We start from the raw sequence: 16,376 nt of genomic DNA, 5'->3' as shown, positions 1-16,376 counted from the left end.
GAAACATGACAGTGGCGTATGTGCTTTATCTTTTTCTTATGTGTTTTATTAATCAGTTTTCATCCAGAGGTCCCACTGCTGCCATCAACCCATTTCCACATCTCTGTCAGTCAGACTAATCCAGACTTTAACATCACCAGATATGTTCTTCACAAAATCCTGAGAAATAAAACAACAGTAAAACCATTTCAGCACAAGTAAACACCACTGTGCACACACACTGACTTGTTCCTCTCCGTTGTTTATGATGATGAAATCTATTCCTCTGTCTATACAGTATCTTCTGCTCTCAGTCCAGTTCTTTTTCTCAGAGGAAAGGAAGTAAAGACTGGATTGGTGGTATTTCCATCCATCTATAAACACAGATGAGCCATCCCTTGTGAAAAATAAGTATACTAACATTTATTTCATGCTAAGTATTTACATATTTATGAACTTACAGTTGTACGTTTAGTATCAGGATGTTTGACCCTTCAATGACAATGTGTTATAAGGCCATTCAACAATTCAGTGATTACACTGACCACACAAAGACCTGCTTGACTGGTTTACTAAGTCTCCCATAACTCTCCTGTTCACTGCCAGAAATGTGATTCTGTGAGATTGTTACATTTTGTTAATTTAAAGTAACACAAGATCATGAACATGCTCAAGTTTTTATTAGTGATCTTCAGTGTGTAACAATGACACAGAAGACTGAGTAGAATCCATTTGCAAAAGTTTATTAACAGCGAAGACATCAACGATAATGGGAAAGCAGGGTCAACAGTCTAAACATCAAACAGGTTCAAGGGTAGTTCAAAGTACAGGGTCAGTAGGCAGGCAGTGAGTCAGTAACAGGTTATCAATCCAAACAGGCAAACAATACAGGCAAGTAAAATCCAAGAGACGTGAATCAGGCAAACAGGCAATGATCATACACATGAGAACAAACAAGGCAATCAGGATAAGCTCGGTAAGGCAGTCAAACTGGCAATACTTTGCATCAATCATGTGGAGAGTTTCTGTTTAATTAGCCCTCTAACAGGAAGTAGGTGGAGAAGAACCAGAGGAGCCTGAACCCCACTAGTATTCAGGTGAGGGCTTTCTCTGCTGGTTAGGCGTTACATAGTGTTACTTACCAAGCTGATCTGGATTCTTTAACTACAGGTAACAGATACTGAAGAACTTCATCTCCTGTATGTTGTTCTCCAATAAACTATTTTAGATCAAAAACATCTTCTGCTCTGATGTCAGCAACACATAAACCAGAGATGTCCAAAGTAAAGAGTATAGTATGGTTCCTCTTATTTGTCTAGATTTCAGATAACTCTGGATCTCCTGCATCAGTGAATAATCAACCAGTTCATTCAGACAGTGAAGGTGTCCATTCTTACTCTATAGAGCCTCATTCACAGCTCTAGAAAATGAACTCATCCTGTTAAAACATTTCTCTTCTTGTTTGTAAAAGACAGATGCACATATAGAGCTGTTCGGAGGCGTTGTGGCGAGGTTGTCTTCATCGGAGAAGACAGCCATCTTATTAGTCTGCTCTTCTGCGAAAATCTTTCTAAGATGTCCTCTTCTCTGCGTCGGGAACTCAGCACTCAATGGTAACATTCCTATTCATTCTACGTTCTTACTAATACATATTTTATCTCTGGCTATACTAAACTAAATGCTACATATGTCATAATTAATGTCTTTTCTCAATAAACTACTTTTAAATATGATGCTTTGGTGGTCTTTCTTTCTACTATTCAATAAAGTGAATACAATACCATGTGTACTGTGTATCTTATAAATACTTATGACATAAAAGAATACGATATTCTGTGTGGTCTCTTCTTCCTGATAAATCAGTATCAAACACAACACAATGTGTTCATAATACAAGGTATCACTCAAATAAACAAGGCAAACTTACAAAATCAGGGAAAACTTCCTGTTTCCCTCAACAGTGCACAGTCCTGAGTAAACTGATTCTTCTGTCACATCAATGCCACACTCTCTCAGGTCTTCATCATAGAAGATCAGGTTTTCTTTCACAAGCCGCTGAAAAACCAGTTTCCCCAGTTTGAGAATCATGTCTTCATCTGTCAGGTTCTTCTCATAATCTTTCTCATGTTTGATGTTGGTCTGCAGGATCAGGAAGTGTGTGTACATTTGAGTGAGAGTCTTGGGAATCTCTCCAGTCTCTGCTCTACTCAAGATCTTCCTTAAGAACAGCGGCTGAGATCCAGCAGAAGACTGGGATGTGACAGTACAGTGCAGTTCCATCCCAGTAAAAGTGTTATTAAAATACAATTGTATCATGCCTGAAATTAGTTTAAATTCTAGAATCCAGTTTATTACAAGTATAGTATAAATGTATGTCCAACACTCCTAAAGTATAATTTAGTTGCAATGGTAATGTTTTCAAAATACACATTGGATGATCTCTTCTCTATATTGCAAACTGTAGTGTAGATACTTAAGTTGTACTTAAGTATGCTTGGAATCATTCCACTTATTAATTGGAACCCAGCACAACTTTAAGACCACTAAAGTGCATTATGTACAAAATTACTTGTTCCAATTTAACAGATTTTAGGCAATTTACTTATACTACAGTACATAGGAGTAAAATGAACTAAACAAACTATTTTTGACTAGGGAAATGTCAGGAAGAGATTATAACATCTCACTGTTACTGATTCATCATGCAGCTCAAAACATTATGGGTAGAATCTGTTACATCCTGCGGACGTATTTGGGTAATATGCGATCTTGAGAGGGTGAAGTCACCTATTGGGCATGTCTGGAGTTGCATGTCTTTCTTTCTCTCTCCCTCTTTCTCTCTTTGTTGCAGATTGTTAATTGGGGCCCAGCTGATGCTTATTGTTGATCAGCGCTCGGCATAAGATCTCAGAGGAACCATGAGGGAGGCTGACGGCTACGTGTTCACTCTTTTCCCTGATCCAGAAAGTGTTGTTACTTAGGGTGGCCGATTATGGTCTTTATCTCCTAGTATTGTGAGTGAATTGTTCTCTCTACTTGAACTATGGGAGAGCATGTGGATGCTCTGGTGTTTGATTTGTTTTCTGTTTTCTTTTAAACTTTGTTTGTCTTTAGGAAGCGGTAGGGAGAGGGTGCCATTTACTTTGAAATGGAGATTTTGCCTATGTTTATATTAGTTAGGGAGTAAGGTAAGTTATTTATTTATTTTCTTTTGAGTAGGTTATTTATAATTTTCAACGTAGTTAGAGAGTTTTGTTTATTATGTTGGCCTCGCCCTCTCCTGAAGATTTGCTTCCTCTGTTACTCTTCTGTTCTTAAATAAATGAAAGATTTATTCAAGACTGCGTTTGTGCTTTTCTGGATCAGGGATTGATGTGACCGTCAGACGTTTTTTTTTTTTTTTTTTTGTTGACTTTATTTGTTACAGCCTCGCGTGCCCCCTAGACAAACGGGGAGACTCGTAACAAATCTCTGTTCGGTCTTTTCTGATTCATCAACACAGTTTCACTGATGATCCATGAGTAAGAAACCTAAACCCAGGACAGAGTGTTTGAGTGAATGTGGTCTGGACTGTTTGGATGAGTCTCATTGTGTCAGAGATGCTGAAGAAGGACAGAGTTCCTGCACTCTCATCCACATACACTCCTACTCTAGAGATATTATCATCAGACATTCCTGTTCTCTTTCTCCTTCTTCTTCTGATGACGATGGGCTTCACAGAGAGATCAGTCTCTATGTTATTGTGTCTGAATGAGTAACTGTGAGGAGAGCAGCACAAACTCCAGGACTGATTATTAGCTCCAAACACACACTCTTTACTCTCTTTCTTCCTGCTGATGTTCTTATATGTCACTGATATTAACACATATCCACTCCACTCAGTCTCCCAGTAACAGCATCCACACACACTCTCTCTACACAACACCTGATACCAATGAAAAAATCTGTCTGGATGATTAGGATATGACTGAGACTGAGACACACACATCACCTCTCTGTTCTCCTCAGACAGTTGAGTGAGTGTGTGCTGTGTTTGGATCCAGTGTGAGAAAACACAACCCTGAACACAAGAACAGAGACATTAATAACACAACAATCGCTGTGTGTGTGTGTGTGTGTGTGTGTGTGTGTGTGTGTGTGAGTGCACATGTACAGCTATCTTTGTAAGGGCTGTTTTGATCATCGGAGTGAGGACAATCCTGTAAAGTAAGGACATTTTAGCTGGTCCTGACTAAAAGCCTGTTTGAGGGTCATAACATTCAGGGATCAGGTTGGAATCAGGTAAAAGGTAGGTTTAGGGTAAGGGGTTTGGGAAAGACACTTAGTTCTGATTGGTAGGTTTAAGGTAAGGAGCTAGAGATTGCATTGTATCAATGTATGTCTTCACAAGGATACCTATACAGAATTGTGTGTGTGTGTGTGTGTAGACATACATTTCTTTGGTCCTTCTGTAATCCTGGAATATTCTCCATGATCCACACTACAAAACACACACAGAATAGTAAATAAAAAATGTTGCTATGCAGTTGCCAAGGTACTAGGGTGTTACTAAGTTAGTGGCTTGAATGTTCTAGGTGGTATCTAAGGTGTTGCTGTGCAGTTGTTGAATACATGGTGTGAGTAGGGCTGTGTACCTCAATACAGGACTGCACTGATTTCAGCAGAATTGAGTGAAAGAGCTGTTTATTACACACTGACAGTTAAGCTAATATATTAATAATATCATCTTCACATTGCTGCTAGGTTATCATTGCACACTGAAATATATAATGATCTTTAATGAATTAGCTCTGGTCTTGCTTAGAAATTGCATGTATGCTTAAATATCTCATATTAAAGCAAGGTTGTTTTTTCAGGAGATTGAAAACTGGCTTTTTAAAATGAGTTTATTTTATTTACAACACAGTATAATTAAAACATACAAACTGAAGGTCAAAGATTCATTATTGAGCACACTGATCCAATAACAGAGTGTAACGCCATGCCAGCAGAGGGAGTCGTCGCCCAAGTACTGACTCGTCTCCACTTCCTCTGCGCTCACTTCTTGTTTGCCCAGCATAAAGCCAGAGCACATGTTACACTTATTGCGAATTATTGCCAGTTTCACTGCCTTACCAAGCGTTTCTCCCATGTTTATTCTGACTGCCAGCTGAGGCCCGTGAAGCTGAGGTCCACATGTAATGTAAAGCCTTTCTCGCGCCTCCTTGATACTGGCAGCGCGGTGAGTTTGGTATGACCCAACATCGTCGCTCCCAGGGTAGAAACAAAATCCTACATCCCCGTTTCCTGTGTGCATGGAGAAACATGACAAGTGCCCACCTGGAGGGGTGAACATGTCTGCGGTTTCTGGTTCCTGGCCGGTTGAAGGTCGGGATATTAAAGGATCTGCCAGTGCTGCTCAGAAGGCATTAGCCAGGGTTTGACCGCCTCCTGTCCACACACAGCCTGCCAGCCCCAAAGGGAGACCACGACAATGGAGGCCAGCTCGACGCTGACCACAACAATGCCCAACTCTACTGGCCTCTGACAAAATTTTAACCTGTTCTATGATGTGTTCCAACAGGTCATGGGAGGGGGCTCCTTTGCCAAGGAACAGAAAGAGGATGACCGGCTAAAACACTACTGGCCACATGTGCCAGTAGTCATCAAAGGAAAGGCTTGCAGCCGTGCCCCATCCTCTCCCACACTTTGTCATACAAAACGCCTGCTGTATTGCGTAGAGGGGGGGAAGAGAAACTTTTACTGGTGGTGCCAAGAATGAAGATGGAGGTGATCCTTCAACTGGCACATTCTCACCCCCATAGCAGGACACCTCCAAGTGGCCAACACCTGCCAAAGGATCTGCAACCCCAATGGCAATGGGTCTAATGGTGCTGGCCATTTGGGTCTGGCCGAATGAAACCCTTCAATCAGACTTGGATCCATAACGTCCCGGGCGGCTACCCATGATCTCTCCTCGGGTCCATAACCCTCCCAGACCACCAGATATTAGAGCTGACCCCCTCTTCATCTCGAGTCCAACAAATCTTTCACCTGATAAGTGGGAGCCCATCAATATCTAGATGTGGTGGTGGTTCTGGGGCCTCAAGGCTGGGGTCAGCATCTGGGTGGATCACTTTAAGGAGGGAGACATGGAAAGAGTGAGAGATGTAGTAATTAGCAGGAGGATCTAGCTTATATGCAACTTCATTAATTCTCTCTTGAATCTTGAAGGGTCAAACGTACCTGGGGCTCAGCTTCCTGCTTGGTAGCAGCAACTTTATGTCGCTTGTGGAGAGCCAGAGCCGCTGACCTGGTTGGTAGGGAGGGTGTGTAAGATGTTGTCTGTTGGCCTGTATTTCCTGTGTTCTAATGGCCTGCTAGATACGGACATGTGCACTGTCCCACACCTTCTCACTCCGACGAATCCAGTCGTCCACCGCAGGGACTGAGGAGGATTCACCAGACCACAGGAACAGAGGAGGTTGGAACCACAGGAAGGGGGTGAGACCTGTAGATGATTGGTTAAGTGAATTCTGGGCGTACTTAGCCCAGGGCAGGAATTCACACTAGAGATGTTTCTCCCTACTATAATAGGTCCGTAGGTAGCAACCAATTTCCTGGTTCAGGCATTCAACTTGGACATTAGACTAATGGTGGTAACATGAGGTGAGGCTAATATTGATGTCCGACTGCTTGCAAAAGGCTCTCCAGACCTGGGAAGTAAACTGTGTTCCTCGGTCACTGACTACGTCATCCGGGATACCGTACACCTGAAAGACATTGCGGAAGAGGGCTTGTTTCTATGGCAGTGGGTAGTCTTTTCACGGGTAACAAGGATGGTGGTAAAGTTATTGGAGTGGGGTATATCGGTCACAAAGTCTATGGACAATGGACTTTCTGGGATGGGTAGTAGTTTGAGGAGACCAGAAGGCAGTTCTTTAGGTGTCTTAGATTGGGTGCAGACTTGGCATGACTTGACATACGACGTGATTTGTTGGTTAATTTCAGGCCACCAGAAGGAGATCAACTGGATGGTATAAGATATACCTGGGTGTCCAGCACTGGGAGGTGTGTGTACCCACTGCATGATTCACAGACGTAAGATGAGGGCACATATTGCTTGTTAGGATGACATTGAGACAGTGTTGGTTCATGCTGTTGGGCTCGTTGTAAGTCCTCCATGATGTCCCAAAACACTGGCACAATGATAAATGATGGTGAAAGAATGGGTTCATGATCAAGAGGTTGAGTGTGGCAATCATAATGTCCGGAGAGTGCATGCATTTACATTTACATTTACATTTAGTCATTTTGCAGGCGCTTTTATCCAAAGCGACTTACAATTGAGAGTACAACAGCGATTCATTTTTGAGATACAAACAGACAAGTAAGTGCTTATATCACCCAGTCACAGGGAGTGTTCAAATTAGTACATGCCAGAAGGGAAGGTATAAAAAAGGGGGAGGAGAAGTGAGACAGAGACAGTGAGAGTATATATATATATTTTTTTTTATGATGAGGTGAGGTATTGCTGAAAGATGTGAGTTTTCAGCAGTTTCTTAAAGATTGACAGAGATCCAGCATTCCGGATATGTATGCGGGAAGATCGTTCCACCAGCCAGGAACAGAGAACGAGAAAGTTCTGGAGAGTGATTTCGAGCCTCTTTGAGATGGTACCACGAGGCGTCGCTCGCTAGCAGATCTCAGACTTCTAGAGGGTGTGTAGATTTGTAATAGTGAGTGGAAGTAGACCGGTGCCGAGTCTGTGGTTGTTCTATATGCAAGCATCAGTGCCTTGAACTTGATGCGAGCTGCAATCGGTAGCCAATGTAAGGAGATAAAAAGAGAGGTGTAACATGGGTTCTCTTGGGCTCATTGAATACCAGCCGTGCTGCTGCATTCTGAATCATTTGTAGAGGTTTTATTGTGTTTGATGGAAGTCCAGCCAGAAGAGCATTGCAGTAGTCCAGTCTAGAAATGACAAGGGCCTGGACAAGTAGCTGAGCAGCTTGCTCTGTTAGAAAGGGCCTGATCTTTCTGATGTTGTGTAATGCAAACCTGCAGGATCGAGCAGTCTTTGCAATGTGATCTTTGAAGGTTAGTTGGTCGTTGAGGATTACACCAAGATTTCTGACTGAGGTTGATGGGGTAATTGACGAAGAACCTAGCTGGATGCTGAAGTCATGCTGTGTAGTTGGAGTGGCAGGGAATACAAGCAGCTCAGTCTTTGTCAGGTTGAGCTGTAGGTGGTACTCTTGCATCCATGCCGAGATGTCCGCCAGGCAACCTGAGATCCGAGTGGCTACCGTTGGATCGTCTGGATGAAAAGAGAGGTAGAGCTGTGTGTCATCGGCGTAGCAGTGGTAGGAGAAGCCGTGAGCCTGTATGATGGGGCCTAGTGATGTAGTGTAGGTCCAAGAACCGATCCCTGAGGAACCCCAGTGACCAGTTGATGTGCTGTGGATACTTCTCCTCCCCAGGCCACCCTAAAAAACCTACCAGTGAGATAGAATTCGAAACAACGAAGTGGGATCCCAGAGATGCCCAGTGATGAGAGGGTAGACAGCAGGATCTGATGATTCACAGTGTCAAAAGCAGCAGATAGATCCAGCAGAATGAGAACTGATGATTTGGATTCAGCTCTTGCAGTCCGCAGGGCTTCTGTGACTGAGAGCAGTGCAGTCTCAGTTGAATGGCCGCACCTGAAACCTGATTGGTTATGGTCCAGTTTGTTGTTTTGCGAAAGAAACAGTGATACCTGGTTGAAAACCACTCTTTCAAGTGTTTTCGCTATGAATGGAAGAAGAGAGACTGGCCTGTAGTTATCAATAAGGGAAGTGTTTAAAGTGGGCTTTTTTGAGCAGTGGGGTTACCAGAGCCTGCTTAAATGCTGTGGGGAAGGTGCCTGTGAGGAGAGATGTGTTGATGATGTGCGTGAGTGCCGGCAAGACTGTGGGGGAGATTGCTTGCAGAAGATGAGAGGGTATGGGGTCTAGCGGACATGTTGTTGGATGGCTGGAGAGGAGAAGTTTGGATACTTCTGCCTCAGTGAGGGAGCAGAAGGAGAAAGTGGAGGAATCGGTAGTCGATGTGGTTGGTTGAAGGTTGTGCGTTGGGGGGGCTGAGAACTGGCTACTGATCGCTTTTGCGCTTTTGCGCTTTTCCATTCTTACTACCGGGTTTGTAAGTAATGGTAAACTGGAACAGAGTGAAGAACACCGACCAGGAGCTTGGCAAGGGTTTAAGCATGTTTTGTGATTCGTTATGACTTGAAAGGGGTGCACGGCTCCCTTTAACCAGTGTCACCACTCCTCAATAGCTGCCTTCATAGATAACAGTTCCTTGTTCCCCACATTATAATTACTCTCTAAATCTTGAGTCAGAATCCCAAACTGCTGCAGCCCAATCAATTGCTCTGCCCGTTAACAATGTAATCAACAATGTAAATGCACATTTCATCTTCTCCGACTCAGAATTGCTTTCTTGGAACTAGAGATATAAGAAGGTAGGCAATGGGTCTAATCCAGTACATCAGGCATCCACACAAGGCAAACAATACAAAAGGGTCCAAGAATCATGAAACATGAAACAGGCAAATTCATTCAGGAAAAAAACGAATCAGGAATTGTGTTTAAGTGTATGCAACAATAACACGTAAACTAATGCAAAGGATAAACATTACTTTGCTAAGTGTCTGGGTCAGCTTGTGCATTGCATCTCTAGGCAAATTTGTCTGTTATTCTTTTCAGCTGTCTTTTTTTCATTCTGTTATCTCTAAGTACAAGGTAAATTCTGGGTTATTCCTCTCTTCTTTTCAGCGGTCATTTTTCTTTTATCTCACAACGTGTCTATAATGAGGTAAATCCTAAGCCGTGCTGAACTAAATGAATCCTTACACTTTGTATGCATGAGCTGATGTGGGAGCGTGTCATGTTTCGCATGTCTCACGTGGACTATTGTAATGATAAAAGCTATTTTAGCTTGTGGGTGTGGTTGCAAAGAAACTGGGAATGGTCTTGGTTTCATACTGATAACTTTATCATTGAATATTTGTTTTCAACATGACACATTTAAAAGCATACCCTTCAAGCTTTCTATCAATCTATTTCTCATGTCTGTGTGTCAGGTGAAAAGTTTCAGGTCACTGAGTTTCAGTTCATTTTAGTCATGTGAGTGAGATAAAAATCTCATTTGATTACACTGATATTAAACTGATATTTCCTACTGACACACTACAGCAAAAAATCAAAATAACACTTTTTTGGCTGAAAAAAAGGTGGCCTAAAACTTCTGCACAGTACAATACATATATAGCACATAGTCACTAAGGAATTAAAACAAAAATCTGAAATCATCCTGCTAGACATACTTCAGTTTGTCCAATGAGCAGGTTGAGTCCTCCAGTTTTTCAGAGAGCAGCTTCACTCCTGAATCTCCAGGATGGTTGTAGCTCAGATCCAGCTGTGTGAGGGGTTTGAAGTCAGAGCTGAAGACAAATAACCACAGCCTTTCTCTGTCACCATACAGCCAGACAATCTGAAAAGCAGTAGTCCACATGACAATTAGACATCTCTCACACATTTATACTAATTTCATCCATGAATTTCAATTGGAATTAGTATGGCATTACAATGCCATTTCTATATGATGTCTTAAAGATTAGTGTTAAAAATAAACATATAAAAAACAGTCTGAAATGCCATGTACACATTATAAAATATATGATAAAAACGGCTGTCCAGTGGAGTTGTGTTGCTGCAAAAACATTACTTAAATCTATCTGATGACATCTATTCGATGTAATTTGTCGCAGAAAATTTTGAATTATATCCCTATTATTACCCCTATTATATCCCAATCAACTGGTTGACATGCACGTAAGTTCAAAAGATCATTTTCTTATAATATGTATTTATCTTGATCTTATTTGTTCATAAACTCCCAAACAATATATTTTTTCCAAAGCCCTCTGGTGTTTGGTCAATTTCACTTAAAGCAGTATTTGTGAGCTTTTAATGCTCCAAAAGTGGCAACTAGTGGCAAAGAGTGAATTAGCATAATGCTAATGTTTGACTTTGACTTTGTTTATGCGGCAGGAAGTAAGTGTGTGCTCTTAACACACATTAAATCCACAATACCTCAAATACAGCTCCAGAGCGGTATTTGAAGCTGCATTTGAAGTGCATCCCATCATGCATCATATTCTGGATATAAATCATGAGGTTTTTTGTGCCCAGACCTCACGACATGTAACAAATCCAGCACAAAACACGATAAATAAGACTCTAAATCTAACTCTTTGAATGTTGTGAGGAGATAATTAACTTATCTGATAGTTGATTTAAAGTGAACAATTATATAAAGCTGAAGAAATTTACATCGGCTGAGCTTATATAACTTGCATACTTATCTTTATACTGTTGTCTTGTTATCTCATATGGTTAAGCTATTACTGTCTTTGTCTTGTACATGTATATTCATTATTGTTGTTATTGTTCATTTATGGACCCACACACAAATGTATTTATTACTCAAATGGGAACAATAAAGATGTTTATTATGGACATAAACTGAGTGATTTATTGTTCCTCCTGAACAATCTGTAGCGGCACCTTAAACTTCCATACAGTAAATGCTCCACTATTTTCTGTTTAAAAGAAGTTTTCCACACAACACTGAGATCAAAAAGGTTAACAGCCACAAAACGTGTTTTGGCTTTAGGTACATGCCTATTACCAACAGAATTTATTTCAATAAATCCATTAACCTACCCATCAGGTGCTGTTGAACAAGTTCTGAATTAAATTTTTACTTTTTTATTGGATATAAACAGTTATCCGATATCCAGTTTATAACAGTTTATGACAAGGTCAACTGGTTATTATGATGGCCAATCAAAAAAAAAGGGTAGATGTTGCATTTTTAAATCCATAAAGACAGACTGGACCAGTCAAAAGCAGTCAGAAGTCACATGCAAATGTGACTAAAGCTTACTTAAGTTTTCAGATGATGTAACAAAACATTTAGAAAAATTGGAGTCGGGCTGGACAATTATATAAAATTACATTACAAGCTTTACAATTTCATTAACACATTTTTCTTATTTGTTTTATTGAAAGCATTTACCTCAGAATCTCCAGATGACAGTTTGGACTCTTCAGTCCTTCAGAGAGCAGCTTCACTCCTGAATCCTGCAGGTCATTTTTACTCAGGTCCAGCTCTCTCAGGCTGTTTGAGTTTGAGGATTGTAAAACTGAAGACAAACTTCCACAAGATTGAGCAGTGAGTTTGTAGTTACATAGCCTGTGTAAAGAACAAAATAAACAATTATATCAAAACGTTTGTAACATATGTAACCCTCGTTCCCCAATGGAGAGAAAATAGACGCTATATTATTGTGACGACAGACTGGGGTCTTGGTCGGAGCCTGGATTCACGCTAACTAAAGAGAACACACCAATGAAATCTGGCTAGTGGAATTTGCATGCCTGAACTAATCAAGGGTGAGAGGTGCAACGTCTCCTCAGGTTTTGCTGAACCAAGTCCAGGTGGGCCAGTATGGCGCAACCAGCAGAACCTGTTCGTCATCCTCCCTGATCCTGTCTGTGTGAGTAGGCTCACTGGGGGAATAGCATATTTGCATAGCACCCGAGGCTAGCTGTGTGCCAGTGCATCCATGCCGAGGATCCCCTCAATCAGGGAATAAAACAATTAGCATTGGGAGGACTCTTGGGAAGCAATCAGATAACACCTGGGCTTCCACAAATCGACTGCTGCACGATTCGCTGCACGATTCTCTCCTGGAATATGGACATTATGCAGTGATTTCAAACTTGGCTGACTCCAGAGGAGAAGATGGTGGCCAAGCTGAGACATGCGACATGATCATAGACCTTCCTGGTGTTTGATGTACGAAACAATCCAGAACAGATGGGCATAAGGTTGATCAGGAGATCTGGGTGTTTGACCCTCAGATGACAATGTGTTACAAGGCTATTCCACATTTCAGTGATGTGCTACAAGATTTATTTTACTTCTTACTTGACAAGCTTTTGGCCAGCAGCACTCACAGCTTCATCATCTGGTGGTGTATTTGGATGTGTTCTAAAAATATCTACTTGCAAGACTCACTGCACTGAATACCTCGGCCACATGTACAAACATGCTTTCTCAAACTCAAATGTTGAAAGAGACAACAGCATCTAACAAGCTGGTGTTGTCAAGTTGAAAGAGGACACCTACTAGCCAAAATCTCAGAGCCTTGGTTTTCTAACAGATCTAACAGCTCTGCAGTGGAGCTTTTGATAGAGAAAACTGTGGACGATTCAGTAAATTTAGATTTTATTTGTAGCTTCACAAACATTTTATACAGAAGTGTGGATAAAACAAATATAATGTTGGTTTTCACTTATTTTTAATCAGTTGTGTGGAAATGATGGGCAATTAGCAAACTTCAGAACTAAATGCACTGGTTGCAGTTTCTTGATTGTGCATTGTAGACATTCTGTTAATAAACTCATTTTGTAATGTAATTTTAAATAAATTATATAATTGTTTAGCATTCATTCATTGTTTGTCTTTGTTAAGTTAATACATTGTTGGCATGCTCTAAAATTGATAAATAACTTGTGGTCTGTTAAACGGCAAGACAGATTAAAATGAAACAAAAAGAGAGCACTTCAAATTGAAAGTTTTTATACATTTAATATTAAAGAGTTTACATTTATTATCATTTTATTTAGTGTTACATTAAGTAATTTTGAAGAAAATGACAGCAAAATTCTGGAGGGACTGATCACACAAAGACCTCCTCGACTGGTTTAGACAATTTTATTAATCTTTTTTGAAAACACATGCTAAATCATAAACATGGTCAAGTTTTTAAAGTTCAGTGTTACTTACCGAACTGATCTGCATTCTTTAACCACAGGTAACAGATACTGAAGAACTTCATCTCCTGTGTGTTGTTCTCCAATAAACTGTTTTAGATCAAAAATATCCATCTTCTGCTCTGATGTCAGCAACACATAAACCAGAGCTGACCACTGTGAAGAGGAGAGTTTGATTTCTCTTATTTTTCCAGATTTCAGATAACCCTGGATCTCCTGCATCAGTGAATCATCACCCAGTTCATTCAGACAGTGAAACAGATTGATGGATTTCTCTGAAGAGTGATTCTCCCTGATCTTCTGTTTAATGAACTGAACTGTTTTCTCTTTGTTGTAGGAGCAGCTTCCTGTCTGTGTCAGTAGTTTTCTTAAGAGAGTCTGATTGGACTCCACTGAGAGACCCAGAAGAAACCGCAGAAAAAGGTCCAGATGTCCATTCTTACTCTTTAAGGCAATTTCTAAAGCACTCTGATGCAGCTCCAATAATGAATTATACTTCATCTGGTTCAAAATCTTAGACAACAGACTTTGTTTGATTTCATCAAATGCATTGATTTTGTTGACTGTAAAGGAGTGGTGCACATATAGAGCTGCTAAATGTTCCTGCAGGCTTAGATGAACGAAGCAGAACACTTTCCCCTGAAACAAGCCCAGCTCCTCTCTGAAGATTTGAGTGCACAGTCCTGAATAAACTGATGCTTCTGTCACATCAATGCCACACTCTCTCAGGTCTTCATCATAGAAGATCAGGTTTCCTTTCACTAGCTGCTGGAAAGCCAGTTTCCCCAGTTTGAGGATCATGTCTTCATCTGTCACCTTCTCCTCATACTCCTTCTCACGTTTGATGTTGGTCTGAAGGATCAGGAAGTGTGTACATTTGAGTGAGAGTCTTGGGAATCTCTGCAGTCTCTGCTCGACTCAAGATCTTCTCAAGAACAGTGGCTGAGATCCAGCAGAAGACTGGGATGTGACACATGATGAAGAGGCTCCTGGAGGACTTCAGATGTGAGATGATCCTGTCTGCCAGACTCTGATCACTGATCCTCTTCCTGAAGTATTCCTCCTTCTGTGTCTCATTGAAGCCTCGCACCTCTGTCACTCGATGGAGCGCACTCTGAGGGACGAGATCAGCTGCTGCTGGTCTGGAGGTGATCCAGATGAGAGCAGAGGGAAGAAGATTCCCCACAATCAGGTTCATCAGCAGCACATCCACTGAGGCTGACTCAGATATATTACACAGTTTCACTTTACTCTTAAAGTCCAGAGACAGACGACACTCGTCCAGACCATCAAAGATGAACAACACTTCATATTCATCACTGGATATTTCCATTTCTTTAGTTTCAGGGAAGAAGACGTGAAGAAGATCTGAAAGACTGAGTGTTTTGTCCTTCATCAAGTTGATTTCTCTGAAAGGAAGTGGAAAAATGAGCTGGACTCAATCTGCTCAATCTGTCTCACCTCATGCTCATTATTGATCTCTCCTCTCTTACTCTCTGTGATGTAGAGCTTTGTGTAGATCTCATTCAGCAGTGTTGGGTTTCTCTGCGTTTCTGTTCCCTCACACAGACACTCAAACTTATTCTGCAGATTTGATCTAAGAGTGTTGAGGACCTCATGACCGCAAAATACTTACTATAATTAGTTAAAAAGTTAATAAGCATGCAGATGTATCATGGCTTTAACTTTAATCTTTACAGAAATGTTATACCTGACACCAGGCCTTGTATCTTGACTATTGAATTGTGATGACTGAATCATAGAAGCATCATTCTTCAAAGACACACAGCTGGCTTTTGCTCTGATCTCTTCTACTGAAGTGGACTAGAGTGGACAGAGAGAGACAGTTAAAGGGTTAATTAAACCTGTAAGACAAAAAGCGGTGCCACTCTCACAATACAAATCTTATTCTTACGCAATGAAAATACATCACACAGACAGAGAGAAGACAGAGCAAGTTACCTCTGATATGAAACAAGATCTCAAAATCTTAAAGGTAAAAAGATTATATAAGCCTATCGTACATTCAAACTAATGTTTTATTGTGAATATGATCTAAAAATGAATGCTTTTTTAGATGGAGGTAATCACACTCGCTTTGTCAATCTCTCTCCCATAATATGCTTTTAAACAACACAAGGTTCCTTTGTTACTATTTCAAAAGTGATGTTTAGAATTAGTAAGATTACCTGTAAAGTTTCTATAGCGAATCATTGTTTACCTTCAGGAAAGCAGCAACAGATGTGTGTGTGTGTGTCTGCTGGGCGGAGTCACAGATCAAAATTTCTCTTCTCTTTGGTTCGAGGCAGATTCAGGTTATAATTCAAACTAACATACGACTGAACAACAGAGACTGGAATTATTCGAGAGATTTTAGTGATATTTCAGTGCTCAGTATATAACTCTTAATGGATTAATATTTGTTTAGCATACTTTTTTGTATCATTTATTTACATTTCCACTACATTTAGTATAATCTGTGACTATAAAACTAATGAAATCAGTAATAAACAATTAATCTATTTA

The 16,376-nt window shown here is 40.7% G+C and overlaps 1 pseudogene; it reads right to left on the bottom strand.

Moving 5' to 3' along the window:
- Window positions 1-3,024: 3,024 nt before the first annotated feature.
- LOC122342311 overlaps window positions 3,025-16,376 on the bottom strand; it is a 43,278-nt pseudogene continuing 29,926 nt past the window's right edge.

This window comes from Puntigrus tetrazona, chromosome 4, assembly GCF_018831695.1.
Source record: "Puntigrus tetrazona isolate hp1 chromosome 4, ASM1883169v1, whole genome shotgun sequence".
Taxonomy (NCBI): Eukaryota; Metazoa; Chordata; class Actinopteri; order Cypriniformes; family Cyprinidae; genus Puntigrus; species Puntigrus tetrazona.
Note: the sequence above shows the minus strand (reverse complement) of the source record. Positions and strands in the feature narration are given on the sequence as shown.